This window comes from Notolabrus celidotus, chromosome 15, assembly GCF_009762535.1.
Source record: "Notolabrus celidotus isolate fNotCel1 chromosome 15, fNotCel1.pri, whole genome shotgun sequence".
NCBI classification, from domain to species: Eukaryota; Metazoa; Chordata; class Actinopteri; order Labriformes; family Labridae; genus Notolabrus; species Notolabrus celidotus.
Window position 1 is genome coordinate 15,167,206 of NC_048286.1, and position 22,226 is coordinate 15,189,431.

The following is a 22,226-nucleotide window of genomic DNA, read 5'->3' on the forward strand; positions in this document are numbered from 1 at the left end:
ATAAAGAAAGGGGGCTATAAATCATCCCCATCATGCTGTATTCTCTCTCGGTTTCTCTCGCCCACACTGGGGACACAGCAAATGTTTTGTCAGGATCCTTTTGTGGTGTCAGCATTTTTGGCACAGGGGAGTGATTTAAGGGGCATGGCGTGCTTGTCATGCCCCACGCCTGACTGTTCCAGTCTGCTCTCAGAGTGTGTGCAAACAAATAAAGCACCAGGGCCTTTTTAATTAGCGGCAGGGCAGAGATTGACAGCTTGTACTGGTAGAGATAGCACAGTTACCAGCTATTACTCTAAATATTTGGTACGTTGCAAAGTTGAGACCATTAGTGTGTGATCTCTGGAAAATTTGAAACAAGACACAATATACTTGGTGTCAAAGCTTAATTTGACAAAGTCTTTGCAACAAATAGAGTCACTTCTTATTTCCCTATCTTTTGGTTGCAAGCAGATGTAGACAAATCATTTTTAATTTACGTTTAGTTTTTTATACAACTTCCAATTAAAAATGCTCCACATTGTCCAGTCACAAGAACACCCTAAAACAATGTTGATGTTGACCTCAGGGTCAGCCTAAATCACTCAGCTGCAACTGGAGTGGAACTGAGCTTAACGGGGGAGTCTAATGTCTGTGCTTGAGAACTGCATTAAGATTTAGGGTTAAAATATTAAGTGATGGAAATCATTTTTCCTGTTCCAAGCTGATTATTATAAAATATGTTAAGTTAAAGATGTAGGTTAAATCAACACTCTTCATACAAATATATTGTAACATTTATTTTAATTGAATCAAAGTATATTAAATTAAGAACAATGATGTTCAAAAGAATAAGACGTCAAAAACATGTGACCCATTTTGTAAAGACAACATAAAACTGAATATTTAAAATTCATGCCCACACAGACATCACAATCTGACACGTTGCACACCAAATTCAAGCTTTTGATGTTAAAGTCCCTCACAATAATTGTTTGTCACTGAATCTGTGTAATCCCTGGGTAAAGCATATCTCTACAGAGGTTTATACGCTGAAGGTTTTTGGCTCGGCATCAGAGGCGAGCTGGGGCAGATGAAGAATAGAAATTCCACGACATGAGCTGTTAGATATCACATTTCAGTTGTGTGGAAATCCCGCAAACCTCTCCATGAACAACACATTACTCTCTCCATCCATTACAGTATTTCTTATCCAAATGTTGCACTGCGTCGTGTTTGTTGTAGGAAAGCAGCTGCCATCATTCATGTGTTGTTTTACTGGACAAGAAACAACAAGTTACTTCCACGTATTTCTCTATGCTGGATAATTCCTTCATTTTTGTCATTCCTTCTTCTTTATTGATAACGTCACACTTTGAGAGTGATCTATAAAGGGTTGAATTATTAATAATGTGATACTCAAGTGATGTTTTTTAATCCAGGTTTACTATCATTTTCAAAAGCACCTCTATTCTTTTCGTACCCTGATCATGACCCTGGATTTTTTTTTCTGCTCAGGGCCATGAAAGTCGTTATTTACAGTGCGCCTGTGTGAGGGCATATCTGACGCTGATGGGGCCTGTGTTTATTTAATGCCGACTAAATGACGGGGTTCAAACCTACAGCTTCCTCTGCTCTTAAAATGTAATTATAGTGGGATTCATTCCTGCTCAGGCATTTGACATCTATGTTGAACTTTTCTCCTTTATGATATGCAAAATAATGATAAAACATGCTACACTTTACATTAACAACTGTAGCTAGTTTAATTAGTTGCTATGTCATTCACACTTTTTCAAAAACATTTGTTTAATAACTATTTTTTAAACGTGCATATCTTAATAATATGAAAATAAATTTCTTACTATTTAATTGCAGAACAGTGAAACTTATCAGGATATAATTGTGCAAATTAAGGTTTAAGGCTACAAACTGCAAAAAACACAGAAACAGGAGCATCCATTGCATTTGTGACCCTCAGAAACCTTTAGTCATTTTTGAACATGAACAGGATGTACTGTATATGTCATGAGTCAGTGATGAAGAGAAATACCAACCCTGATACTGCTTGGGGCGTTTATTTGTGCAAGAAAAAAAACGAATTTCCTCCTCTGCAGACAATTTTATATCAAACGTCAATGATGAGACTGCATTTATTAAACCAATTCCCACCGTGCACAAATATCATATTGAATTATTTTGTTGTACGATTGAATAATTGACTTTTTTAAAGCATCTGAAGAGGCCTAACCCATCAAGTGATTATTTAAAATTAATTCTGCACGTTGTGTGTATTTATTAAATAATTAATTATATTTATATATTTAACTTGTTTTTTTCTGGGTTTTTTTTTTTATATGTTTTCACAGTGTAAACATCAATAACTTGAAGTTTTTGCATGGATCGCACACGCTGTTGTTTACCTCTCCGGTAATCCAGACCGGACAGCTGCTTGTGTGCGAGTGGATCTATTCTGCAGTCTGAGTCCTGCAGTCTGACTGATCAGCGGATTCACCGTGTCTCGAGTTTATTTACCTCTGAGGATCTTTGCACCTGAGGAACATCGGTCGATTATAAAACAGGTCACAATTCAATAAAAAGTCATGTGTTACTATATATGTCAGAGATAATATATCAAACATGAAATACCATCGTGCGTAAAATGTTGTTGTTTACCTGCATTTCACAAAGTGTCGTCTTATGTCTTATGAAGCGGATCAAGATCGAGCTATTAACCTTGTAAATCCACATCAAACTGAAAACAGCTTCACAACTCTAACGAAAAATAAATAAAGTTTGATGAGCCAATCCAAATAAATGTGTGATAATGAAATACAGGAATTGATGTGACGTTGTTTGACGTCATGGCTAATAAAACAATTTAACGAAGGGGATTTTTTCATTATCAGAAATAAAATAGCAAGCTTGTCGTTTAAGCTTAACTGTCTTATCAAATTATTTTTCTTTTTAACTTAAAATTCCCTCAGAGTTAGAAAATCTGTAGTCTGAAGCTGTTTGATGCCCTGGCTGAAATATTTCCAACAGGGTAAATTATTATTTTCCATCAAACAACAAGAAATATATTTTCAAATCAAGTCAGACAAATATATATATTTTTTTGTCATTTATAAAATATATTTAAATGTAAAAGTGCTATCCTTTGTTTGAAAAACTCTGTACTGGATGGGACCCAAAAGTCCAACAAATGACACGTCGTCAATTTTGGAACATTGTCGGTCGACTTCATACCAAATAAACAATAAACATTTGTTTTCAATAGAATGAGGTTGGGGAGCAAAATAAGAGAGGGCATTTACAAAACCATACATCTCTCAGCCAGTGTAGGCTTGTGATATTTCTGCTTGCAGTGAGTTTATTTAGTCTGCTGTTCATCCTCAAAGTTTCCTTACAGCTCTGTGACGCACGGCTGAGAAAGTAAAACACAGCAGCCCCACAGGAAGAGAAAAAAAAATCCTTTCATTCAATTAAGTCTTTTGTACAGTTTTTCTATTGTCAGTGAAAAACACAAAACCACATAGTAAATAAAGAACCAACAGCAAGTTATTTACCATTAATCACACACACACAAAGTGACTACAACTATATTAAATTGTGATTTAGAGTAATATCAAAACAGCAGATTTTAAATTTGGGATAAAAGGAAAATAGAAAAATAACAATTTGCAGATTTGGTAGAATTTATTTCACAATATTTACAATAATTAGTGTTATTTGTAATCATCTTAAAATGCTGTACTACTTTTGGGGTTCCAGCAAATGTATTATTTTTACTTCTGGCTTGTGTTAAGAAAAATAATTGTTACCTTTTTTCACATTTTGATTTGCTATAAAATCCCTGATTCTTTCTTTATTGTGACAAATAAAAGGTAAATAAAGGTTAATAAAAGTATCACATTATTTATGTACATTATTCCAAATGTGTGTGTGTGTGTGTGTGTGTGTGTGTGTGTGTGTGTGTGTGTGTGTGAGTGTGTGTGTGTGTGTGTGTGTGTGTGTGTGTGTGGTGAGGGGGTTATTTGTTGTGTTTGTTTCTGTATATGCCGCTGAGAATCTGAGACACACAAGACAGTGAAAGGTTGGGTTGGGAGTGTTGGCGCGGCTGAATTTACGAGCATGTAATGAAGCATCTCTGATGCAGACAGACTAAACAGAGACTGTGTCACGCTCACATGCTCACTAGCTCACACACACACACACACACACACACACACACACACACACACACACACACACACACACACACACACACGCACACTGATTTACATCTCCCCATTTTTGTTCCTACCTTAAGAAGACTCCATGACTGTCTATAGGAAAAAAATAATGATATATGTATTTTCTCTTTGTTGTCTTTGCTTTTTGGGTGCTGATTGCGCACCACATTCCTACATTTACCACCTGAGTCAAATTCAATATGTAGCACACATCAACCTCTTTCCTTTGGATCTGGGGGTTAAAACAAGATGCAAATAAAATCCTGCCTTTAAGCTTTCACCTTGATATTATGTGTTAGAGTCTCCCCAGCCTTGAAGAAATAAACCTTTCTCTGCCTTTTCAATGATGCGCAGTTTCAGTTTCTTTCTTTCTTTGAGAGTATCATCATAGAGTCAGGTGACTTTTCTAACCCTTTCTTCTTGGTGAAATGTCAGATCGGGCTTCACTGATGTCCCTCACTCCCTCCTCCTCTTTCTCTCTGTTTTGACTAAAGCATGCCAGCTCTGTGACTTGCAGTGCAGCTCCGTCACCCCTGCCGTGGATTCTGATCATACCACGGCAGGGATGTCTTTGAAAGGACAGATGTTCCTGGGCTTAAAACCTGCCTCTTACCCCAAACCAAACCATTGCCCTCCTTCCATTGTATATTTGTCCTTGCTCTATAAATAACTGGACGGTAACTCGCAGAAAAATGTAACTGATGTGCAGCTGACCTCCGGGCCTCTAATCTTTGAGGCAGCTCTGGAGAAAGGTTTGGTTGATTTAGTCATGGTAAATGGATTTGGGCGAGGGGGACGCAGTGAACACACCCATTTTTTGTCCACATAAGGACTAGTCTAGCTGTCTGGATGGGCTCAGATGTCTTATGTAACAGCAGAGTGTAGACCTGGCAGATGAGGCGTGATGGGTTCTCGCCAGTCCAGCCACATTATCCAAAAATATTCTGCCCACATTCACAGGGGAGTAACACTTATTTCGAGATCTGCTTAGAATTTCACAAGTGAAAAGTGGTATTTTATCTGTCCATCATCTGATGACCCTAAGTGTAGATGCCCCGTTGCAAAATCTCAAATTATTTCAAATTTCAAAAAAAAATTGGAGGGACAGAAATTCACAGAATATGATCTCAAAATGTCAAATCACAATTCCAAAACAGCCTTTTCAGCATTTCTGATCCTGCAGAGCGTTTGCCCTCATGTCTAGGCTGCAGGCATGAATGGCTGATTGTTTCGAGGGCTCTTATGACGACTCCCCCGGGGCCCATCAATTCACCGAGGCTCCTAGAACATCAGGTCACGGCTAACTAGGCTGTGGAGCTGCAGCCTGGCCTCACCGCGCTGATTTTTGTGCCACAGTTCGAGCTGCAGGACCTCCAGGGCGCACAGCTGGGTCCCTTAAAAAAGCCCCAGCTGAATGTTTTAGAAACACTGCATCTCCTCTTACCCTGCACTCTCTCTCTCCTCGCCCTCAACCCAACACAGATATCAGATACTGTGTTTTTTACTCGATATGTTCATCTTTGCTTGCCAAAGCCCCTGGAAACCATATTAAAGTCTATATTTCTAACCAAAAGGCCTCTTTAGATGGAGAATTCGTCCAACATTTCCATTATTCCCCTCTCTCTTTTTCTTTCCATGTCTCTTCCCTGCAAGCTTTGCTCACACACGTCTTAATTTTCTGTCTTACCCCTCCGGCGCTCCAATCATGTTGGATCAGTTACAGCTGACCACCAGTCAGGTGGGTCTGCAGGACATTTTAGATCACGGAGGGGCAGCCAGCCTCCAGCCTATAGCTCCCACACTCCAGTCCCAGGCCCCGCTGAGGCCTCTGTCCCAGGCAGGGCAGGGAGACACCTGGCCAAACCGCAGAAACACTTCCAGCTGCAGACTGCCTGATGCTCGCCGCGGAGAGAAACCAGGCCAAAGGTGGAGAAGGAGGACTACTGCACCACCATACACGTTTCTCTGAACTTCATAGTGTTTATTTAAACCACAGCACCACGCGTTTGGAGGTACTGGACTTCCAGGAAAGTCTCTAAGTTCCAGAGTAAATTCTAATGACTTTTAAATTGTCAAAATGTTTACACTGTGTCACAATAAAGGTCTTCTTCCTCCTCAGAATAGAAAAGAAAGCAGAGCGTTAAAGTGCGCTCCTCAAAGTGAAAGTGGGTGAAAAAAAGGCAGTAGACAGAACAACAGCTCCCTTTTCTCTGCGACCAGTCGACATGAAAGAGCACATTATGTCTGAGATTAGAGGCAATTACACTGGGAGTGCGCTTTAAGACCTTTGTTTGCCAACATGACAGGAGGGAGCAGGGCTGTAATTTGATGAGGGGGCAGCGGCGAGTGAGAAACTCTGCCTGGTGAGCTCCCAGTGGTGAGAGGTAGAAGAAGAGAAGCCTTTGTCCGTAACGGGACATGGCAGTCTGCAGAAAAGTGAACTTTGAGCGAAAAATTAATTGAACCAGGATTCATTCATTGGAAGAGTTTCTATCCACAAGGTCAGATTTATTGTGCAGTGACCGTTAATGGCTGAAGGAGTGAGATTAAAAAGGTTTCACAGCCTCAAAAGGAAACACTTTCATCTTAGCCTTTTGTTCTGCACAACAGTTCAAAAGCTGCTATCTATTGTTTCAGATTCACATTCATATGAATCCAATTGGCACAATTGAGTCGGTTCATTCAAATGTCACAAATACTGTAAACATATGATTCAGTTTGAACCTGCGGTCAGACAGGAAAAAAAAAACCTACAACAGATTTTCAAGACATGACATCTCCTGTACTTTGGCCGGGCGCATTGTTCGAACACGCCGCAGGTTTTCAGGACAGGAAACAAGCTGCTTGTTCCAGCCAGAGCATCAGAAAAGGAGCACGTCTTTATTTGAGGGAAGTCATTCCTGTCGATATATAAAACACCAAAGCCAGGTTTCCTTCCCCCTCACTTTCCTGGTGCGATCCCCTTCAAAAGGACACGGGCCTTCATACTGGGCTCACATGCACACACAGGACATGAAGGAAAACAAACAGAGGCCATTTAAATATCAACCAACCTGCCTTCTGTTTGACTGGGAAGGGAGGGGGGTGCTGCTCAGCTCCGGCGTGCTCGCACAGCATGCTGGTGTCACATGATCACTTATCTGAACCATGGATGTGGATGGAACTGGGGAACGACAGAAAAACAAAGCATTGTGGGTGTCATTTCTGCAGGTGCACTGTGAATCAAAATAGCCACATTTGCATGTTTCTGACAGAAACTAGGACACAGTTTTAAGGCCACATTATAAAAGAAAGAAAAAAAAAGTTTAGAGACTACAGTCTTAAATTCATGAGAATTAAGGTGTACTAAAACATCAATAAAGTCATACATCTTTACAAATAGTGTTTTGCAACTTAATACTTGTAAATGCATAACTTTGATCTTCTTAATTTACAATTTTTTCTTGTAAATTATAACTTATTTTTTTAATTTAGAATTCTATCATCCTTAATGTGGCCCTAATCCTCTGATGTAAGAAACATATCATCCAACACAATGTTGCCAGTTCTTGACAAACAAAAGTATTTTATAGCACAGAAAATAAAAAACTTTGAAAACCCGAAAGAAAGTATTAATTCTTGGTTAGATATCTTTGCCTTCTCACCATTTTTTTTGGTACCATATTTACTGACTCAATTTAACATTTTGCAAATAAACTACAACAATGCAGCAAATTTCTTACTTTGGAAAAATGACTTTGGACAGCAACACTTTTGAAGTGTAATGAAAATACTTTTGGTTCTTGAAATGTTTGAAAAAACGTTTTGAAAGTTGAAAAGTATTGCTCAAGATAAAATAGTTATCTGATTGACAATTTTTCAGTAAACTATGTACATTTTCAAGATACACAGTATTTGATTTCTTCAGTTTTAAAGTTTAAACAACTGTACATGGATAAAACAAGAAAACAAATATACAATAGTAAAGTGCAAGACTTAGACCTTGTTGGAAAGTTAAATGTTTGGATTCATGCAAAACTACTAAATGTGAATTGAATAAAAAAGTACATAAAATGGTAATAATGCCTTTAATAGCAAAATGGAGCGGCCATTGTTTCACATCAGTATAAACTCATATTCTCTTAAATTGACAGCAAAGTTTGATGTTAGGAAAACATTTTCAACAGTCCACACTCCTTGTTTTCACCCTCCGCTGTCTTGTTCTCCTTAAATTTTCCCATAAGGCTGTGTGAGAAGAGGAAGAGGACCACCTATTAAAGTGAAATCTTAGGAGTGATGGATGGGAGCTTGTTGAGGGGGAGTGCAGCAGCTACACCCCAGGGGAGGGGGATGATGAACAGGGGAGGGAGGGTGGGGGGGTTTAGGCGAGAGTTCACTAAATCCCCACTCACACCTCTGGCAGTGGGTGGGTGGAAGAGGTAGAGACCTCCCATGCTGTCTGACGGAGAGATTTGATTGATTCGATCCTTTTAAGTACTTTCAACTTTTTGCCTGTTTTTACTCAAATCTTTGACTTTCATCTTCATTGTTTTAGATGAAAAAAAAGATCTCTTAAGAGGTTTGTTAAGATGTTAGAAAAAGTTACTCCACCTCTGACCTTTCTAGTCTACAGCAGTAGCTTTTTCAATAATGTTTTTTCTAAATGCCGCTGAGATGAAATGTAGCGCAGAGCTTATAAGTAGTTTTGCAGTTTATAGTTTTGCAGTTCCTCCAAAAATCCATTTTCTGTTTTTCCATAGAGTCAAAAAAACCTTCCAATGCATACATAATAGCTTCTGGCTATCTCGTTTTGGTTACAAAAGGACCCAACAATTAGCACTATGTTACACTTATGATAGACAGTTTCGAAAAAGTCCTGCAACAGAACCAAAGATATTACCTATATTCTATTCAGCACATTCTTCTACCTTGTCCAAAGCGGGAACCCTCAAATGTTAACTTGTTGTTCTAGATGTTTTAAGCTAGCAGCCGCTAATGTAGCTGCTCGCATCAAACAGATGAGAAGCAGGCCAGTAAGCTAGTCCTTAGCTTACTTTGCCACAAGTTCACTCTACACAGAAATAAACCACTTATGTTTTAATGTCAAAATAAACTTGTCGTCTTTTGCTCCAACTAATTGTAACATAATTATTTGATGGCTGTTATTCCACTTGCTAAAGTGTGAAATTCATGTATTTATTTGCATTCAAGTGTATATTTTATTGCACTTGGTCAGCTGCCATATTACTTTGCCACTACATGAGAGACAGTTGCAGAGCACAGCACTGTTTAAATTATGTGTATTAATGTCTGTATCAACACCTTTTGAAGTTTTAGTGCACTGTAATTTATGTAACTCTTGTTGAAATAAGTCCGTGGCAGCTCACTGTGACTTTAACATGCCAATATACCCATGCCACCGCTTTAACAAGCTAGCCATTTGCTGTGCTGATATCACTTGCTCCCCTTTGTAATGTGCTGCGTGAGTAACATCAGCTGTATGACTGAACAGTATCCACTCTTGCTGTTGAATGGCGACATAATCAGACAAACAAACCTCCTGCACATCATTCTCCACACAGCCAGTCTGTTGCAGTACAATGTAACTGAGCGCGGTTACACAATGAATCAACTCACATCTCTTGAGACCAATTGACAAATTACACAAAGGTCCTTCTTGAGCCACAAAAAGGCTTTCTACATTTTTTACACATATGTCAAGTAAGCTGGTACACCTCAAGTCTTATTATATGTGAAATGGGCAAAGTATCCTTAAAGCTATTGGTGCATTGTTGCACTTCTGTTCAAATGGCTTAATCAACAGCTTTGTGACAATGCATTTTATGTTATAACAGTTTTTTATCCTAGTTTTTCAAGGAAAAGCAATTGATAAATGACTTAATAATCATGTGTTTTTCACAGGATGGTGCTGATATGCATTTACACACATTACAATCTTGATAAAGCTGATGCAGTGACATGTATTAAGCAATTAAATAAATATGTCAACTGACTGTATGATACATTGTCATAGACAAAGTAATTTTGAGGAAAATAATTTAATTTCAGTAAAAGCTGGATTATACATGAAACACATTTAAATCTCATTATAAGGCATCAAAAGACAAATAATTAAACTAATTAAATGCAGGAGGTTAAAGTCAACTTGGTCCCTATTAGCAAATTTAAATCCTATGTCCCATGTTAGGACAATGCATTTGCAAAGCAGCAAATGGAGAGGCAGCAGCCCTTGTGGTTTAACGCCTGGTGTGTGGAGGAATTACTGCTGCAGTAGTTTGCCTTTAACTGTCAGGAAATGACCCATAATCTGCAAGCGTTTGACTGCTGCAGCATTCCTGTGAAATGACACAAGCTGAGGTAGATTAGGGCTTGGGTAATTAGCTCATTAGTCAACATAAACACATGGCAGGGCTCCCCACTTTTACACGCTCTGCCCCCCTCTCACTGCCCACAGCTGGTGGCGAAAGTAACTAACACACATACACTGCAACCACTACATCATTAATCCTTTCTTCTTCTGCTTTTATTGTTGCACTTTTCCATGCTTTTTTTTCTGGCCTCATCATCTCTTCTTTGCTCCAGACAAGCCACTCTTTCATATTGTAGCCGTGGGGGCTGAGGGCCGGCCACTTTTCACCAGCACCTCACAGCTTATCAGAGCACTTTATCAGCCTGAGGGACAGACATGAGGGTTAAACCTCTTCACTCCTCTGCAGCGAGGACCAGCAGGCTGTCAGCAAACAAGTATTTGTAAGCTGGGGCTCAAAAAACGTGCGCCTCCTGACAAAGAGGAAAGCTTCAGGGGTCATGTGTTTCTGTGTATGTGTGTTTCAGTGTGTGTTTAACAGGACGTCCTTTGTGCTGCAAGGTAAGCCAGTCCCTACACAGCCTCTCTTGTTGCTCAGGGGACAGATGCTGAACACTGGAACCTGGACGGCCCTTCACACCTCCTAAATGCTGCAGGAGGCTGTAACGCCCCCCCCCCCGCACCACCACCACATAATGTTTCACAACCTCTGTCCTCCTTCTGCACCCTGGAGATCAGCATAAAGCTCTCTTTCATTGATGCATCACAAAACCTAGGAAATATTTTGCAAACTTTATCAAATGGGTGTTGCAATTGAAAACATTTGCTGTTAAAAAAGACCCACAGGGAGAATCCGGCCCTAGAGTTTCAACACTCTGCTGCTCCGTTTAGCACCTTGTATTTTGATCACAGGCAACTTTTCATTTCAGAACAGGACTTGTTGTGTGTGCTTCAATACTTTGGGAAACAGAGGGCCTGTTTGATGGTGTTTGGTGATTGATGTGAATGACCATTTGTGCGGTTTCTCACTGTACAGAGCCTGTTGAGAGCCAGGTCACTGAGGGAGAAGTGCACCTTGGTCATAGGATGTTTGAATATAGGCTGAGGTGGAATAAGTGGACGAGTGAGAAAAAGTGAAATACATGAGTGATGAGAAAGAGGGAGAAGATAATGTTAGACAGCTCAATCAGCTGTGGTTTGCTGCTGAATCAAACTGGCAAATTGGAGGTTTAGAAACAGACACTTAATCAGGAGACAGAACGGCTGATGGATCCATCCATCACCCCCTTTCAAGACTGTGCCTGCGGCCACAGATCACACGTCATTATCTGAGCGATTAAAAAAGGGGGACTATAAAGCTTATAGTGGTCTCCTCTGTTTTGTCCTTTCAGTACAGTATGTGCTTCATTTTGTGATGGGTTTGACTTCATGTTTGTGTACTAGACAGATTGTGCAATCAAATATTACTTGGGTGAAATGTAGTTCAAATAGTTCAAAATATCCCAGGATCCCATGGGTGGAGGTTGTACACGTGACAGCACAGTTATGTTTCCTCACTTAAGTAATGGAAGGAGTACAAAGCAAAAATGATGTATATGATGATATTGATGAAAATTGCCGTGCGTTGTGTGTGGTTTTCAACAGTTATTATCATTTAACAGTTTTATCAGTGGATGTTTGAGTTTCAGCAGTAAGTTCTCCTCAGTGAATAAACAGAGCATTAGATAATAACCTTATAACCAAAAGATATAAAGCTATATAGAAGATATAAAGAAATATAGATACAGAGATAAAATTAGAAAATTAGCCAAAGCTTTGGTGTCAGATTTGACATAGTTTAGCCTGTGTCTGTGGACCATAAATCTTTCAATGGCTTTTCAGTGAATACATCATAGTTTCAATGATTGACAAACAAACACATCATTTAATTTAAAAAGCAGAGATGTGGTACCTCTTACATCTTTTCTGATTTTGTCCTCTTCATCTGTATGTAGTGTTTACAGATTAAACAAATCTCATCCTGTTCTCTTTAACGGTGAAATACACTCACTAAGAATATTCACTGTTGGAAAATTAAAAACGTTTTTTTTGTACCCGAGCTGTTAATGATCTCATCCAACACCTAACCCCTGGCAGCAGTTATAAGCAGTAAACATGTAGAATAGTCAACCTTTTTCAAATGGTCTTGTTTGCTTTTGTGGGTCATAAAGCAGCATCTCTATTGATTTCAGTCTATTTCATTACCACTTAAAAACTCCTGACAGGAGCTTTAAGAAGCTTATTTGTTTCTAACATTTTATGCTGTACTTGACAATAAGTCAGACTCAGTTTAGTGTATGCTATGGACAGTGTAAATAAAGATTAAAAATAATTAAAGCCAGGAAAACTAACCTCGACTCTTGGGGGTATTTTTGAAGTTTGTTGAAAGTTACTGTCTTATAATGACTATGACTTATCTGGAAAACCGAGTTAACCTATTGGACATTAAGCTTGAGGAGAACTTATGTAATGATTCCAAACAATGAATAGTCTTTGTGTAGTTTGATCTGTACTTAATCTGGTCCGATCATTATAGATGTAAATAGCCAGATTAACAACATGAAGCTGTCTGTGAGGGACTCTTCCATTGACATTGATTGGTGAGGAAAAAGGCCACACCTTGCTCTTTGGCAGTAAGCCACGGCCTTATCAAGCCTGACGAATTACACTGACACCAATGCTATCTTAATGACTCTGTCCTATCTCCTAATCTCCCCTCTCCTTCCTCTCCCTCTCTCAGACCTTGGCCTTGCTCCCGCATCTTCCCACCATGCAACTATCCAGATGATTTTTGACATAACATGAGCCTGTTTGTGTGTGTTGAACTAAACTGGAGCAGGTTATTACTAAACTATCTTACAATTTGCAGTGAGGTGTGGTTTAAGAGCATATGAAGTTATCTTTTATTGACAGCGGGCATCAGCTGTGGTTTATGACTCATAAAGGACTCATCATGTTGTCTAAAAAAAATATGACACAAATGAAAAAACACCTGTCTTAACTCGAAGTGCACCATGAATGTGACAATGCATTCCAATTTCAGTTTTGGCAACATGATTTAGCTTCAGCACCTTATTTTGATGAATAAATGATTCACTCTTGTGGGTTGTAACAATGTCAAAAGTGTGTTGAAATGAGCTGCGTGCCTCTACAAAAGGTTAAACAGAGTGAGGTAGTATTTCACTGTCTGACCTGATCCTTGGTGGTGAGCAGTTGGCATCCTGGAGTCTCATTTCCTGCTTTTTAAGAGGGCATCCTTCCTTCTTTGACTCCAGCTTCCTCTGCTCTGTAACACCCATTGTGCTTCACAGGTTCTCCCAGTGTTTGTTAGAAGGTGCTTCAAGTGGCCCTTGGACTTCGGCTCTAATTTCTTCAGAACAAATGGGGCACCAACTGCAGCCATTTCACCACCTGTTCAGTCTCCAAACACTGTGGGGGTGAAAACATCAGGGTGAGAGGTGTCTTTGACCATGGCTTTAAAAAACAGCTATCACATTGTGTCATCTGTCATTTGTGTCCTTGTTGGCTGGTTTGTTGATGTTTTTTGACCAGGATTGATGAATGCTGCTATCTTGGTGAATGCAAATATTATTTCACAGATTGTAACAAGGGCATTTTTACAGTTTTGTACCTACTTTAAAGGTGCAGGTCTTGTTTAAACATAAAGAATGACAGACACATTACATAAAATATTTTCAATGTGGTTGATGATTGTTTACATCATTACTGTAAAGCAGACATTCATTTGGAACCCCCCAAAAAAGTAAAAAAACCAACAACAACATATTTTTGCACTTTAAGCTATATAACTTTTGAAGAAAATGATGTCTGGCTCCAGTATACATGGATATTTTTACAGTGTACCGTCAAATTGCTAATAACTCTAATAACGGCTTTCTCACCAAACCTGAAACCGGGACGATCTTTGAGTCCGTTAAAAGAATACAGGCTGGGGATTTTATTCCTCTGTTCTAATATTTCTCCCCACAGTTGAACCTCGGCCCAGTCTACAATTGGCTGTCTCACATGAACACCAATTAGGCGTGATACAGGACAGAAATAAAGGCTGATGCACTTTTGCCATGCGGAGCATTTGTTTCTTTTTCTTCCCTCTCAACGTCAGAGAGGGTAACCGGTGTGCGGTCCAAGTATTCTGGTCGTAATAGTAGCTTAGTTTCCGGGAACTCCGGGATAAAAAGTGAAAAAAAAAAATTTAAAAAAAATCGTGAGGTTTTCTGGGTAATAACTCCATCTTTCTGTATTGCATTGCAAAAGGAGGAGGAGGAGCTTTTCTCTCCTCTTTTTTCATATTTTTTGTGCTCTGGCAGGTTCCATGGCCTCCTGTCCATGGAAAGCATACTCTGCACATTTTGCAGACAGGGGTCTTCAGGGAGGAAATAGAGAGGAAATTGTGCAGAAAGTGTAAAAAATAAGTCTCTCCTTCTCTCTCTCTCTCTCTCTCTTCTCTCTCTCTCTCTCTCTCTCTCTCTCTCTCTCTGTGGCTCAATTCACACAAAGAACGACTCTTGTTTCAGATCATTTCTAATTACTCATTTATCCCTCCATAGGAAACTCGATGAGGAACTTCAGAAACTAACTATCATTCAACACCCAGATCATATATTCTAAATTGTTAACAGGGCTGTTTCTTCCTCTGAAATAACTAAATATTTGCATATTTTAAAATAGAATGTTTTTTGTCTTTTGCTATGAAATTGCAGAAAAAAGTTTTCTGATCTGATAATAAACACGATAATAAACTTGATCACTCTTTAAATGCATATCACAAATTTTAATGCATTTTCAGTCAGGCTACATTGCTGACCTTTTGCTACTCATGGAAAAATTATGTTGATTTTTTTTATATCCTTCACTTCTGCAAGAATGACAAATATGATGAAGAGGAGCAGGAAACTAACAGTGTTGCCAGATTTCATCCTCTTCCACCAGTACATACATTAACGCACAACTCACCCACTTTGTCATTATTTCACTCCTACATTTTGTTCCAAGCAGGGCAGAGTGCTTATGTGTGTTTGCAAAGACATGAATTGTGTGTATTTCCATGCAACAGTCAGTGTTTTGTGTCAGCCAAGAGGAGATTTAAGAGCTAAAATTGGCATGGAGTTTGGTAAAGAGGTGGAGAGAGAGTTAAGTTTAGGGGCTGAGGTTTCAGACGAGGGGTTTGTAAATCTTCTCAGGGGAGCTCATTTGTGCCAGGTGGTCACACTTTTGGAGTTGGTAACTAACCTCTACCACATGCTGTCACCTTATGTGAAGTTACGATGCGGTTTTCAATTACAGCACCCTCCCCGGCGTCCAACGGGTGTGCTGTCTTTAAGAAAAAGAGACAGCAGTTGCCCAGGTGAGCTGCAGAACTGAGAAACAAAAATCCTCTGTTTCCCTAAGAAATCAATTTTATTATAGGTCTTAACTTTCCAAATAAACCCTTTCCCCACATATAATCAAATGTATACATATCTCCTTATCCAAACATGATTAATGCCTTTTCAGGAAGAGTAAACCGGCTTGTAATATAAATTCTGCTGCTCTAAGGGACGTATACAGTGAGGAGTCTCGGCCTTCACTCTCTCAGAGATGACAGATGCATCTGCCAATCAGCCAACATGAATTCAGGTCACTTCCTTTCCATGCCATGCCAAACTAGAAATAGCACAATGACAAAACAATCCCTCGTGATCAAATACCTCTGATGTGATATCAGAGAGGGTGATCCATTTTTTTGTGTTGCATTCAAGTGCCAGGAAACCATGTAAGAAAAAATTCCATTGTCTTTTTTTGTCGTAGGAGACATGAGATAGTCAGTAGCATGCAGGACGGTGAGACTACTATGAAGTTAAAAATGTTGTAGCCTAGGATCAAGGGTTAATAAAGCAAGGACAGACCTGGAAAAAGCTTCAAAGAAACTTCTAAGTAGATTTGTCAGCGGGTGCCACGCCACAAAAGACCTTGTTTGGGATTGAATGAAAAAAGGCATGTCACCGGAGGGAAACGTGGTCAGGCATGTTGGATCTATCAAAAGAACCTGACTGATAAATAAAAGGAGGATGGAGAGGTTGTAAACTTCACAGCCTGATCTGAGGAGGGAAGGACCCCTGCAGTCTGCGATTATTTGACCACAAAAGCCTTCTACAGTTTCTGTAGTGTGGCTGCATCCTAATAACACAATCACGCAAACACACACTGATACACAGAGAGCACATCCTTGTCAATAACTGAATCATACTTCACTTAAAAAACATGCTTTCATTATGACGAGGCTGGATCTATGTTTGAAGATTCAATAAACAAATCAGTAATTTATTTAATAAATGAGTATTTTCACTAAAACAGATATGTTACACCAGGAGTCTAAAGTTTAAGGTATAAGAGTGTGACTACTTTATGTAAAGGAGAGCTAAAATAGATTACATTACAGGTATTTTAAGTTATGTTAGTTACGTATTAAACAGAAGGTGTATTTTTACTATCAGATAATGGCAAAATATTGAATAACAAAACTGGCTTCAGTACTGACAACATCTGTTTTGAAACTATGATGTTTGTCAGATATCAACCTAAAACAAAATCTGAACAAACAGCAAAAGAGGGGTGAAATAAATTGTATTTCATTTGACAAAATGTTATTTGACATGATGAAAGTGAAAGGCTTGAGGTACTCATTTTAAGTCATGGGGTAAAGTACAGTGGCCCTTAAGTGCAAAACACAACGACATATAAGAAAGCACAACAACAAAAGAAAACACAACAACCATAGCTTCTCGACAGTGCATTCGTCCAATCAGCAATGATCATGTCACAGTAGGTGCCTACCTTTTAAGTTAGAAGTTAATGTTTTGTATTTTGCAATTAGGGCACTGTAATCTGTCTCTTTTTAAATATTTCTCTCTGTGGAGATGAGCTTGTAAGTGATGTTTAAGTATTTTGTGTTGTTTGTCATAATTTATTTGTCACGTCTGTTTCCATCACACTCTGTCACGTAAAGCCAACGTAAAATCTGCTCATTTTTTTATCTCTCTTTTTTGTATTTCAAAAGGATGGCAAAAACACTGACAGTACATCAGTACAGTGGTACAAATGTTTCTTCTTACAGAAACATATCACTCAGACTTGTTAGCAAAATCCCTGTTTGTACCCTGGAGGTGAGAAATGTGTTCAAAGCTTTTTCACACCAGATTTTTGGGATATGTCCCAACCTGCACTGTTTAGCTCTATGTTTACATTAGCTGGCACGTTCTTATGTGATGTGGACACACCCCTGCCACCAACTGTCTATCAGGGATAAATCAACAAACCACAAACTGGAATCCTGACTGTGAAAATGTCTTTGTGCTTTTGGATCACAGGATACAACAAAAAAAGGGGACTTGCTTGTCAAAAACATTGCTCCAAATACCATCAGTTGTGAGATTCAGCCACACTGACTCTGAGCTCAGAGGGGAAAACTTAATTAGAACGATGTTTTCTCTCTCTCTTCAGACTTTTCTGGCCAGACAAAAATGTCTGTGCCAAATGTCCTGTAACAGGCGGTCATGGATGAATCTGTGCCTCGACTTCGTTGGTCCTCACTGCTTTGGTAATGGAGCGTACCAATGATCCAAGCTTCCTTACAGGTTGAAACCTGAGGCCAGGAACCTTCCAGAACCTCAGCTGATTACAAAAACAGTGTGCACCTCACTGCTGCTTTGTTAAAATAAACAAATATGGCAGTGAAATCCATCAGTTGGAAGAGAATTGTAACCTTTCTGTCCTCTTCAAAGGCAAAAAGCCAATGAAGTGGTAAAGATAGTGCTGTTTTCCATGGCAACACCACAGCTAATCAGAGCTCAGAAGGTGAGTAAATCTGGGCTCTGTGTACGAATATTCAAGAGGTGGAGGAGGATGAGTCGCGAGCTGTGTTAGAAATAGAGAAGTGTTAAATAGAGAGAGGATGTGGGCCTTCTGGCTTTACCTGATTATCACCAAATGGGCCAACAGCAGCAACAGCTGGATCCTACAATAGTGAGGTTAGGAGGAGGTGGCTTTGGGAGTGGGGGATCGTAGTTGTGGACTGCCTTCTGCTGTGGACCTTCTTTACCCCCACTGCTCCTATACCGTGTTATCATCATGCAATGTTTTGAAAGCTTTTGAAGGTGTTAATTTGCATATGAAGCTCTGATGATGCATTTAAAGACTTATGATCTAAGGACCGCTGTGGTTAGAGCTGTCCACTGTGATCATATCAACCATACTGCATCACTTATACCAGGTGTAAATAAGAAATGATCAGCAGGACCACATACGTATGTCTCTCATTGTCCTCTCCATAGCAGAGACACTTCTCTGTAATGTTGCTGACATTATCTATCCGTCCAAACTCTGCCTACGGATAGCAGTGTAGTTTTTTCTCATGACATAACAGCAGTTAATCTTAAATGGATGCAGTGTTGACAGCTAGAATCTGTTGCTGCGTTATCAGACGCTCGCTTTCTCTTACAACGAGGTGTAAGACTCGTGAAAAAGCCAATCATAGTTTAGGATTTTGGGGTTGCACCTAAAGTGGCCAATCAGATTTCAAAGGGGGACAGTGCCACCCCGGGTCACCTCTTTGGACACGTCCCTGATATGCATCTCTCTGCCTGTCTTCGTTCTGTCTGTTTCTTCTTGTTTGTCTCAACACATCTATCATTTTCTGCCTCTCTCTCTCTTACTATCCCACTTTCTAGGGCCATTAAATCGTGACAGATAGCTGCAAGTGAGTCTGGTTCTGCTCAACGTTTCTGCCTGTTAAAAGATAGTTTTTTCTTGCTATTGTCACCAGTTTTACGAAGTGCTTGTTCATGGTGTATCAATGTTTATTCTTTATATATGATATAACTAATAGTGTGGTCTTTTTTTATAAAGTATCATAAAATACGTGATGCTATAAATTGGGGCTTTGTAACCAAAAACTGCTTTATTGGTCGATTAAATATAGATATTGGTTGATTACAATTTGTAACTTTCTGCAATATTTCACAAACAGCTTCACACTTAATTGGCAGAGACTACTTTAAGTGTTCTGTCCAAAAATGGATTGTTCGCTAACAGGAATTGATGTTAACAGAAAAATAATGACTACTTGACCTCTTGTATTCCTCGTGTCTGTATTTGCCCCTCTTTATTGCCCTGTCCTCTGCCTCTAACACAGTCTGTCAGTTCATTAATTCCAGCTGCAGCAGAAGAATGCTGTTTTTCTCCCCTCAGATGATTGATCCTGACAGTCACAGTGAGCCAGTGACTGTTAAGAGATAGTAAAGGTTTTTTTCAGACTCTGTCCTCATCTGAGCTAGGCACATCACTCACCTTTCCCTGCCAAGTTTCAGAACATGACTCAACATTTTGACATCCCAAGTGAATAATGTATCTGTCTGTGTCTCTCTCTCATCTTTGCTCTACCTTACTCTCTACTGTTCTTGTTTCAGACCTGTCCAAGGTCAGTGATTTTAACAAGACAATAAAGGTTCTCTTTAGTTTCTCATGCATGTCTTCAGTGACCTGATTTAGTCACCATAGTACATGGTGGACAAGACTGAAATTGACAGGAAAAAATGACAGTGAAAACAATGTTTTTTTTTAAATCATGACTACATGTGTCCCCAAACTGTCCCTGCTTTAATCTTTTGTCACTTGGGAGTATTTCAACAGACCGTACCCTCAACAACAACAAACTATCACCTCATAAAGTTAGCAAATCTATAAACAACACTGGAATTTATTTGGAGTCAAGTTACATTGTTATGTTAAATGACACCAATATTTACTCTCTTTTAAGCTCTGTTTTGGTCTCCACCCTGCAGAAATATCTTGGTGCCTGATGTTGCAGCATATTGACCAGCTAGTTTTTAACTTCTGTTTGATGACTTTTGGTGGATTAGAGTCCTTAAACAGTTTTTAGGGCTTTACTTTGCAGCTTGCTGTGGGTGAAATCAGGGACACTAACAGTAATGCTTATGAATCTGAGCAGCAGAAATGTTTGTGGGTTTATTTGTACATTTTTTGACATACTAATTTTTTTAACCAATAATGGTAAAAATATTGAATCTGGAAGCTTTAAAATCTTTAAAATAGATTTTTTTTTTTTACATAGGCTGGATTATAAGACAGTACCACCTTATATTAATACTAAAGTATACGATAGTTGCTAACGAGTAAAGTGGTAATGTATTGCATTTTGCAAAAATAATTATGATGTCTAAATTTAGGGGATCTTCACCAAAATGTCAATGTTGACACTGATAAAAAACCTTTGACATCATTATTAAAGCAATAAGCAAAAATTTCGAATGTAATGAATGTATATGTATATGTATATGTATATGTATATGTATATGTATATGTATATGTATATGTGCATGCAGTTAAAGACATATAAAGATTGACAGATTCTACATTGTGATTTCTAATGGCTTTAACACTGTAAGGGGCAGGTGTCAGACATGTACAATGTTACATGAGTATTAAGTTAGATGGCTCATAACATGATGGTTATGCGGTACTATGAAATACAGAATTTCCAACAAAATTAAAAATGCTGAAATTAAAACTTGCCATTAGTTAAGTAAAAACTCTTTAATTCATAATCTCCTTCTCTATTCATTAGCACGCAGGGTTGTCACAACATATACAACTTCAATACCCGAAATTTTGAAAATGACTTGTTTTCATGTGAAATACTGTTAAAACTAACTGGGGAAATAATGAGCAGGATTTACCCCAAAATAGAGGATAGACCCGTTTAAGAATATTCAATTTCAAGTTATCACACAGAGGCTAGGTGAGGTAAAATGCCATTTAAGCATGTTTCCTTATCATAAGTGATGTTAAATACATTTTAGGGATTTTTATTTTTTAGGTATACTATGAATTAAGAGTAGTCTCTATGAAAAACACATCATAAATATATCTCTGTTTTTAGTGTATTTGGATAGATATAAGAAGTTTGTTTCATTCATTTCTCATAACATGAAATTATTTGTTGATTTATGTCATATATAAGAAATTTGCTGCACTTAGTAAATAGAGAAATCATTCTCTTTTTGTACTTAAACTTATTCAACCAAGCAGAAAAGTTGGGTTTCTTGGTTGCTATAAATACAAGTGTTTATCCCACCATGTTATAAAAAGACCATTATAACACAAGTCGTACATATTTATACATTTGGTGTTAACAAAATCCGCAGGGAGCCCAGCGGACTGTCTCTGACCTCATAAAGATCAATGTGAGGCTTTCACAGCGAGAGGAGGAAATGTAACAATGTAACAATATGATTGTTTTGCACTTCCTTTAACATGAAAGCCACGCGGAAAGAGACAATCTATTCTGAGCCATAAAAGGCTTATTTCTTGTCTTTTAAAAAAACTTGTTTATTTCTGTTTGAATATTTAGAATATTTTTAGACTAAATGAGAAGTTCTCTGGCTTGGAACCGGGGAATTCACTTGAGTAGGTGCAGATGTTAACCACCCCCTTCCACACACACACACACACACACACACACACACACACACACACACACACACACACACACACACACACACACACACACACACACACACACACACACACACACAGCAGTACACATAACAACTGACTAGAGGACGATATCACAACATCCGGCTTTGTAC

The 22,226-nt window shown here is 38.8% G+C and overlaps 1 long non-coding RNA gene across 2 annotated transcripts in view; it reads right to left on the reverse strand.

Moving 5' to 3' along the window:
• LOC117827400 overlaps positions 1 to 22,226 on the reverse strand; it is a 54,759-nt gene that overhangs the window by 12,547 nt on the left and 19,986 nt on the right. Inside the window, exons 1-3 of one of the 2 annotated variants that reach the window (XR_004634202.1) lie at positions 14,463 to 14,734; positions 13,753 to 13,989; positions 7,268 to 7,377 (exon numbers count right to left, since the gene is read on the reverse strand). This is a non-coding gene — a long non-coding RNA (uncharacterized LOC117827400). Of the gene's footprint in view, positions 1 to 7,267; positions 7,378 to 13,752; positions 13,990 to 14,462; positions 14,735 to 22,226 lie in introns of those variants that run through there. The other variant, XR_004634203.1, reaches the window with a different exon arrangement.